At 29.8% G+C, this 9,805-nt stretch overlaps 1 long non-coding RNA gene across 1 annotated transcript; it reads right to left on the reverse strand.

The window, feature by feature from the left end:
* Window positions 1-2,196: 2,196 nt before the first annotated feature.
* LOC145950819 (uncharacterized) lies at window positions 2,197-3,129 on the reverse strand. The gene is made up of 2 exons (XR_014428671.1): window positions 2,785-3,129; window positions 2,197-2,630 (listed from the first exon to the last, which is right to left on the reverse strand). It is a non-coding gene; the product is annotated as an uncharacterized LOC145950819 (long non-coding RNA).
* Between the last annotated feature and the right edge of the window lie 6,676 nt (window positions 3,130-9,805).

Here is a 9,805-nt window from a genome sequence, read left to right on the forward strand (position 1 = left end):
TATTTCCATAGCCACAAATTTTGGCTCAAGATCATGTCTACAACTCAAGATATGTGCAAAGTATAGCAAGTATGTTTTGTACTCAATATCAACATCATTTACAATTTTGCACATGGTTTAAAGCTCTTGACTTCTTCATGAAAAATGTATATATTTCTTCAGACTTTTCATAGCCACCAAGATCTCCTCAAATGAATTCCTAAAGCTTAATATAACACACAAATGGATTTCATAGTCTTTTGTCACTATTGAATGCATAGTTGAGACATTCATTCTGATCCATTTTAAGCTCTACATTCTAAAGCTTCATTCGGATATTTATGTCATATTGATTCTATTTTATTTGACTTAAACTTGTTATTTTTCGTCCACCTTCTAAGAGTAATTATGAATCAATTTTAAGTATGCCTTAATTAATGTTCTGAATACACCAAGTAAACTCATTAGTACCATAAATACTCAGAAGGCTTATGACTTTTGTTCACAAGGTTTGTCATAATTAGGTCTGGACTCAACATTGAGGTCATTGTTGATCAAGTTTAGAGAAAGATATATAAGGTTTTTTTAATACTTGAACTTCATAAGTTCATTTTCTTATGAGAAAAGTTAGAGAGCTAGGCTTTAGAGTTAAAGGAAATAGTTTTCCCTTCAGACTTCACATAATAGCTCTAATTCTTCCACAAAGCTCACTTGTAAAAGTTGAGTCAAGATTCAAAGCTTGGGAATTGAGAATCGAGTGTTGGTGGTGTCATGTAGAGAAAGCTCGAAAGATCGCGTTCTTCCTTCTTCTACCTCTTTTGTTGGTGATTCAAGGTACGAGAAAGCTTGTAGAGTTGATTTTTGTTGTATTGGGTGACTTGTGTATTGCCTAGATTCATCAAATTATGCGTGTTGTTGATTAGAAAAGTGGAATTATTGATGTTTGGTTTTCTTCTTTTTGTTCTTAGTAAAATGAGAAGATAATTAATGATTTGGAATCCTTGATGGTTGCATGTTGGAATTCTTTGATTATTTGAGTTGCTAGTGATGTATAGATGTAATATTGTGAGTTGCATGCTAGATTGAAAGTGATTTTGCAAGCGATTGAAACCAAATTGCAATTATGCCAAGTGTAACAATTGTCATTGCATTAGCAAGCACAACTTTATGGCATGGGGTGTGATGCTAATCAATGGCTCTCTTCCTCACTAATGCTAAGCTCAAAATAGGTAGTGTCAGACATGAGTCAATTAGGAATTTTTTGACTTGGTTACGCCAAACATTGGTGAAAAGGTGTCGATTGTGATTTCCTTCGGAACTTTCTCACTTGGTGAAGTTGGACACATGTTGAGTGACGTCAGGCATGATCATGTTAATGATTTTTTGCCTTGACAATTCCAAGAGCGAGTTGTGTAGCATCGCATGTGAGTTAGACATAGGCTCTTTACCTAAATGATAGTGACATCAAGTATGATTTACACGTAGACTCTTTGTCTTATTAAAGTCAGGGAAGGAGAATTGACACTAAATGTGAATAAGCCAAAGACTCTATGTTTCAATGGTATTGTGTTGTATTATGCATGTTATTGAGTAATATTATTATTATTTTTAATTTTCAATAGCTCCTTGAACTTCTTTTCAAACAATTTTCACTATGAATAAGACCTTTTTTATTTCAAATATCAATGACATTTAATAATTTTTATGTAAATGAATCTAATGAAACAAATTTTAAGTTTTAAATTCATAAAAAAATATATCTAAATTATGTTTCAAAATTAAAAATAACTATTATTTCAAAAAAAAAATCAAATCAACTTTAACATAAGAGATAAAAAAAAATCAAAATAAATATTAAAAATAAAATAAAAGATAACAATATAATTTAACCTATTTTAATTCACTCTTTTACTTTTCAAACTTTTTTTCTTTATTCTGATTTATCCATTTTCTATCTAATTGAATAATAAAAAATTTTAGTCTAACAAATTTTCTCCCCTTTTATTTAACCCCGATCACTCCATGCAAAGTGCAAAGAACGCATCAATCAAAGGTTACACCGAAATTACATAGGCATACATGTGGCCCCCTCAACACAAAACAATCCCCATCTACACACAACCTGCCTCAGACAGGTCCCCAACATGTTGAAGAAGAAACAATTACCAAAAAACAAAAATAAATATAAAGAAAGGTAAACATGAAAGAAGAAAAAAATAGACAAAGAAAAAGAAAAGTAAATTAAATGCATTTTTTTTTCTTCTAACCCCTCATAGGTTACAGACTCACAACAAGAGTCACAACACGGGTCAGAAAAAGGTACCTAGAAAACATGACAACAAATAACAATCCCGTAATATTACAATTTCTCTCTCAATTCCTCAACCCAAATTGCAAAACATCGTTGGAAAAAAAAAATGGTTTAAACATTTCCCACTTTTTTTCCCCTTTAATTTTTCTAGACAGTGCAGGATCAAAAAAGATTAAAAGGGAAAAACCCAAACGCGCGTTTGCGCAACGAGCTTTCATCTGTGCGCAGTGATCAGCGTTTCGATGAACCGCAACCCATCGAACCGCGGCGCGAACTTCTCCGTCGACGCCGAATTCGCCGCCGGCGAGGAGCCGCCGTGGCCTGTCCGAGCCCCGCCGTCCTGCAAAACCCAAACGCAAAAATCAATAATTTCGCCGAGAAAAACCGCATCAGACTAAAAAAAACGAGATTTTTCACACGAAAAATTTCAGATCCCAATTTTAAAAGCAAAATCACGACGAAAATAGAGAAATTTAGGGATTGGAGGTGTATGCCTGAAAAGAGACCTTGGCGGAGGAGGAAAGGGAAACGGCGGTGGCGGAGGCAGCGGCGACGGTGGCAGCGAGGATTGCGGATTTGGTCATATTGGGGGCGTTTGGGTGTCTAGAAGATGTTTTATGAATTTTGTGGGAAAATGAGAGAAAGAGAGAGAAAATTGTAAAAGCGCGTTGGGGAAGCGGGTTTTATATAGAGAATGGGAAATGATGGATGTTTTGCCAGCTTCGAGGGTAATAACGGAATAACGATTATGATGACAATTACGCGGCAATTCTTCATTGCATTTGCTCATTCAAATTACCTTTTTCAGTTTTTCTCTTCTATAAACATCAACCTTTCTTTATAAAAATATTCATATATATCATATATATATACCTAAGATTTTTTTTAGACATACATCACATTTCATTGTCATTCCTTTTTCAAGGCATGCCATTTTTTTCATAATAATTTAATAATGCATTTTTAAATTTCAAATATATTATTTTCTATTTCTTTTAAGAATAGCCGATTTATAAAAAAAAGTGTAGTCATTAGTTCCGTCATTATATTTATCAAATTTATTTTTTAAAACCTTTAAAATATTTTTTTTCGAAAACACCGAATCATGTAATTGTTTAACTTTTATAGTTTCATTGTGTTTTCTCATTTTAGTTTACACTTTTTAAGTTACAATTAAAAACCCTGAAACATTATTTATTTAAATTACAATTAAATATGTTGTTTATACTAAAAAAATCATTATTTTTTTTTATGTGTTTGTCTTTTATGTGCTTTTAAAAAGTAGATATTAGTAATGTGATTATTAGATTTGTTAAGTAAGATATCACTTGCTAAATATGTAATTTGTTACTATTTATGTATATTTACTTTTTTGACGAATATAATATTTATTGATATGATGTATATACATCAAATTTACAAGGATGAAAAATAAATAAGGGAGGACAAAAAAAATTAACCTTTTTTATACCATAAGTATTCTTTTAAAGAAATAATTTTACTTGAGTTAAATAAGATTATTTAAAAAATAAATATATCTAAATATTTAATATAGTTCTTTATATAAAATTTAAATTTAAAATTATTAATTATGCTAAACAACTTGACGTCAATTGATTCATGTATTTATTCCATGAAAGGGAAGAGAGAAAAAAAACTCTAGCATGCACTAATAAATTATCAATATTTAATATTCATAGATAAAAATTAAATATAAATTGGAAAGTTATAAAAGAAAAATATAACCTGTGTTTTTTAATAAATTAAATACAAACATTTTACCAATAACCTTTAAAAGGAAAAGAGTATTTGATTCTTGATGTTTTTAAAATGTACAAAATCACATTTTCTCCCTCAATCATCCCATTCCCATAGGTTTTCATCAAAAGAGGATATTGTTATCTTCTTTTTATGTTTGCAAGAACCCAAAGATGATTGTGCGCAAAAGAGGTGAGTTCATGAAAGCCTACAACTTCTATTTAGGTTAGACTTATATATGAAAGAAAGTACAATTATGTGTAGAAGATGCAGAATTTACAAGGAGAAATGAGTAATAGTTTGAGCTATGGCATGTCAAGTGTATAATTCAATTTTAGGTTGTTTAGAGATTTACAAAGTTGATAATAAAAAAATAGTTATAACGGGGATTTGGTCATGAGAGATGGTTCATTTTTTACACATTAAAATCTTTAAAGATCAAAATTCTCCTTTTGAAAAGGTTGAAAGTGTATTTGGATAAAAAAAATAATGAAATAAGTCAATTTTTTTTAAGAATTTCAAGTAATTTATAGTATAATGTTTTATTTAGATGAAAAAATTATAAATAATTTAAAATTTAACTATTTGTGAAATTTTTTCGAGATGTAAAATTTCAAATTTTTTTAAAAAAAAAAGTAAAAAAGTAAAAATTTTCTTTCTCTTTTTTCATATATCCTTCTTATCTCTTTCAAAATCAATATAAGAAAAATCAATAAATTTTTTAATTATTGAATATTCAATATTATTTTTAAATTATTTAATATTAAAATTTTAAATAATGAAATATTTTAAATTAATTAATATTTAGTTTTATAAAATCTAATATATATAAATATATAAATCAATTTTATCTATGATGAAAATAAAATTGTCCTAAGCAAACTAAAAGTTTAAAATTAAAATTAATTTTTCCATATAAAACATTTAATGAATGATAAAGAATTAAAATTAAAATAATTCAAATTCAAAAATTTTCAAATTCTTTAAATTTTTTAAAAAATTTATCCAAACAAATTATTATATTTTGCGTAAAACAAATAAAGCACACGTGTAATTTTTTTAATAAAAAAATAATAAATATATACTTAGTCATGTAAAACAATATCCACTGATGTTTAACTGAAAAGTTAAAATACGAGTGATTTTTTATACTTCAAAATTTAAATTCATGACATGCTTTTAAGGTTTGAGAAATCATAAATGATTCAAATCTCTGAATAAAATTTATTGTTATTATTTTTATTTACTTATCATACTACCTTTTATTAAGGATTTGAAAGATAAGAGAATGGAAATTAATTATTACTTTTACTTGTCAAACGACATTTTACATATTATCATTAAAATAATATTACATCAGTTAAATTATTTTAAGAATTCAAAGTAAAACCTTATATGCTTATATTTATATTATAAATAAAGAATTAACGTAGTTACTCAAAAAATATTATAAATTAATAATTTAAATATTCTTTGAATTTTATACTTTATATATCTATAATTTATAATAATATACACTTTTTGGTTTTTTAGTTTAATTTATACATTTTTATCCTTTTTATAGTAGAAAAAAACAAAAAAAAATAAAAGGAAAGAGAAAACAAACTAACTATTTCATAAATATAAGATTTCCATCATATTTTCTAATAATAGCGAAAACATATGACTATGATATGAAAATCACATAACTAATGTTCATCTATGAATATGATATAAGATTGGATCTATTTAGATAAATATCTATACATCTTTATCCTTTAATTACATATTATAATCGATCTCACTTTTTTCATCTATTAAAGTTTTACCTCTCAATTGCAACTTCTCATTTTTTTTATTTAATTTCCCCTCCCTATTTCTTTTTATTTTATTTTAAAAAATGTAGAGATAAAAGTACCTTTTTTTATCTATTATTTATAAAATGGGGATGTTAAAATTGTTTTAGGGTTTGGAATATAAAGAGTTGGAAAAGGTGACGGGGGTAATTTGGTAAAAGGAATAGAATAATAAGAGGTTTTGTGGAGGTTGATGGTTGGAGGAGCGAATGGGAGATTTTTAAGAAGGAAAGAATATAGAAGCGACACGTGTGTGGTGGAGATGAAGCCAACGAAGCATAACCGTTGGCACAATTTAATTTTCAGCTAGCTAGGCCGTAGCTGGTGCATTGGTTGGTGGACCATGTTATCATTCTAAATTACCATATTACCCTCAAGGCATCAAGTTTTAAGAGCCCCAGCATCAGCATATTCCCACCCACACCACCTTCATAAACAAAACAACTCCCCGCCAATGATTCTTTTTAAATGCTTAAATATTAAATATTAAATATCATATTTTATTTTTTAGACTCCTACCTTATAATAATAATAGTACGATTGAATCACTCATGTACTTTCTCATATTAACAAAATGATAAAACAGTAGTTTTAAAAATTATAACTTAATCATTTCAGTCTCTAAAATTGTAATAATTAGTCAAATAATTGTTTTTAAACTATTCTATTAGTACCACTTTCCAAAATAAAATGGCCTTGTCATATTACTCTTTCTCCCCTCTGTCATTAGAAAAAATCTCTTTATACAATAATATTTCACACCTTTTTTTTTTATATCTTTCTTTATTATCTCAATTGGTCTTTGTTATTTCATATTTTCTCTTTCTTTTTCTTTCTTTACATTTGTTGTATAAATTTTTATGCAAGTTTTACTTTAATAATACAATACGAGTTAAGTTTAGTAACATATATTAGTTCTCCACGTCGTTGTAAGTCTATAATTGAATCATCAATAAAAGAGTTATTTAGTATTCGCCATTACTTCAAATAAAATTTTCTCTAAAAAAAACTTTATAATATTATATCGATATTAGTCTAATTAAATATTATCATGATAAAATTATTGAGTTTTATAATTACTTTAATTTGTTGACGATATAAAGTTCTTTTTACTAACAATGTAAGAATTTTTTTTTATCATTGGACAATAAAATAAGTATTTTTTATAATTATGTTTTTTGTTATATATATATAATTTTAAAATTAATTAAGATCTCAAATATTAAGTGTGTAACTAATGAAAGTTTGTTTCAGCTTAATTAGTAGCCAATTTGAATTTTGAGAATGTAATTATATTAAATATTTGAATCAACATCTTTATCATCCAAACTCTACGATGATCATAGTTAATTCGAACAATTTTGTCTCATGCATAAAATACTTTTGTTCTAAAATAAATAAATTAAAGCCACGTGTTTGAAGAAGTTACATCTCTTCCACTTTGAAGTTTGAAGCGACACATTTATATATAATATATATTAAGATAATTAATTATTAGTTGAAAACTCATTTTGACCTTTATAGTGGAATTTGATCATTATTATAAAAGTTAAATCTTGTAAATTAATCTTAACAATGAACAATTGATCAAAATAAATATTAGTAGATAAATTATATTAAAAGTACCAAAAACAGAATCTAAAGATTAAATAAAAAGAAAATATATATATATTATCCTAAAAAGAAAAAAAAATCGTGTAGAATTACATACAAATTATCTTCAAAATCTTAAACAACCATGAAAGTAGATAAAGCAATTTACAAAATAAGTTTGTGTGAAATATTTTCTAACCTCTAACTTAAACATTAATTTAAGTATTAAAAAAAATATTAAAATGACTGTTAAACATAGATTATACACATATACTATTCTAATAACTTTAAAAATCATAAACAACTGTTTTAACTTTCAAACTCTTCGATAATAAAAATATTTTAGATCACCTTAAATTCTTAAATATCTCCATTTTAGCTTTTTTTGAGTAATATTCTTTCGAGTCTTTTCTTCAAGTTTATCAAAATTTGCAGATAGTAGCCTTTTAATAGAAAATAGATTTAGTTAGGTTAGGTTACAAGAAATACAACATGATTTTTTTAACTCGATAATGAAACTGAGTTTTGAAAAAGAAAGCCAAAAGGAGTGACGATAACATTCATCGAAGAGAAAACAATTAAAAATTGGAAGTTGAAAGTAGGAAACTAACACTATGAATATATATAACACAGTCAGTAACTATACCTAAATACAATCACTTAAATTCTTGATACAACATTTAATTATAATTAACTCTTAAGAAGAAAGGCGTGAAGAAAGGCGTGAAGAAAGTGCTGATACAGTCATTTAGCACCCAAAAAGGATTTGGTCTCTGTTAAATCTCTCATTTCCAAGTCAATTTCAAGAAAGAAAGCTTAGATATGCAATGTCGGCACAAATAATTATGACCACTTTTGTTATTGTTAATCTTACAGTACAGCAAAGATGATAAAGATCTTAAGTATCTAACTGCTTTGTTCCTAGTGTTTATGTTTTACCAATGACTCATTGGTGAATGGTGAGAGAATATTGAAGTAACCACTTTAAGAAATTATAGATTAAAAATTATCGGCCAAAACTTATAATAGAAATTAATTTTTAACAAAATTAATAAATACTGTTCTTACCGGAAATCTGCTGTAAAGATAATCTGCCGAGTAAGATTGGTGAGCCTCCTTCGCTGGTACGTTTGCTGCTCCAAGATGGGGGTGGTACCTGCAAAAGAGACTCTGGTGCTAAAGTTAGGGTTTGTATGAGTATGAGTCTCGTATAAGTAATGCACGTACCTTGGTGTGAATTAAGGTTGCTTTGGGCCTTGGGCCTGAGATGAGATGTGATAAGATTAGATAATGGGTCTCGTCTGGAGCGAGATTCCCTGAGATCAGTTATGATCTACTTAAATGTCGAGCTGACATCGCGTAGCGCGTGCCCGAGGTCATCTTGCGCTGTGATGTCGAGCTCGGAGCTTGGTTTCGCAGTACGGATAGTACACTAGCCCCCCGAGCTCCGAAGACCGTAGGTCGAGGAGTTAAGACCGAGCTCGCTGGACGGAAGTGACCTTTCGCGTGCATTGGCCTGTCAAGGTGCCATGTGTCGTAACTGTCGCTTCTTATTTCGATAATCGAGGCTGGCGCGTTAATGGGCGCGACGGTTATGTAATGATGGCCTCATTTAGTGCGTGATCAGGTGTGTCCCCTGGCTGACACGTGTTGTGGCCGTTTGAATTTTGGAAAACCCCTTTTTCTCTTATTCGCGCCCCTTCCTCTTCCACTTTACTCTTTTCATTCTCTTTCTCCTTTAGTTTCTTGCGCAAGCTACTTCCTGCACCTTCGCTTCCGTTCGTTCTCGTCTCCATTTTCGCGAACCTCGTCGTCGTTTTCGATAACCCAGTCATTGTTAGGGTCATTTTCTGAGGAAGAGTACCAGGTACTTTCTTTCTGCAGTTTTCTTTTTCTTTCTTTCCCACTCTTCTTTGGGTCTTTCTTGTCGTCTTTATGGCTGGAGGGAGTGGTGCTGGTTCCTCCGCGCCTGCCAAGGGCAAGGCACGGGGTAAGGCGACAGCTGCCGGAGCGGCCACCGTCGCGAAAAAAGAGGAGGTGGCTCCGCCATCGGACCTCGTTCCAGGCATTCCTCGGTACGACTGGGTTCGGCGCGAGATGGCGGAGCCCCAAAGCGTTTTTCGATCCCTTCGTGAAGTCAATGCGGTTTTGAGATCGCTCAGAATCTGTGACCCTTCTGTGTCCCGAATGATCCGTCTTGAACCGTGTCAGGCCGAAGAGGGCGTGTATATGGGGAAGTCCACTGACTTTCCCCATTTCTATATGTACCATTGTTTTTTTAGGGATTTAGGTGTCTGCCTTCCCTTCACCCAATTTGAGTGTGATTTTT

The sequence above is a fragment of the Cajanus cajan genome, chromosome 8 (genome assembly GCF_000230855.2).
Source record: "Cajanus cajan strain Asha chromosome 8, NIPB_CcT2T_4, whole genome shotgun sequence".
In the NCBI taxonomy this organism is placed as follows: Eukaryota; Viridiplantae; Streptophyta; class Magnoliopsida; order Fabales; family Fabaceae; genus Cajanus; species Cajanus cajan.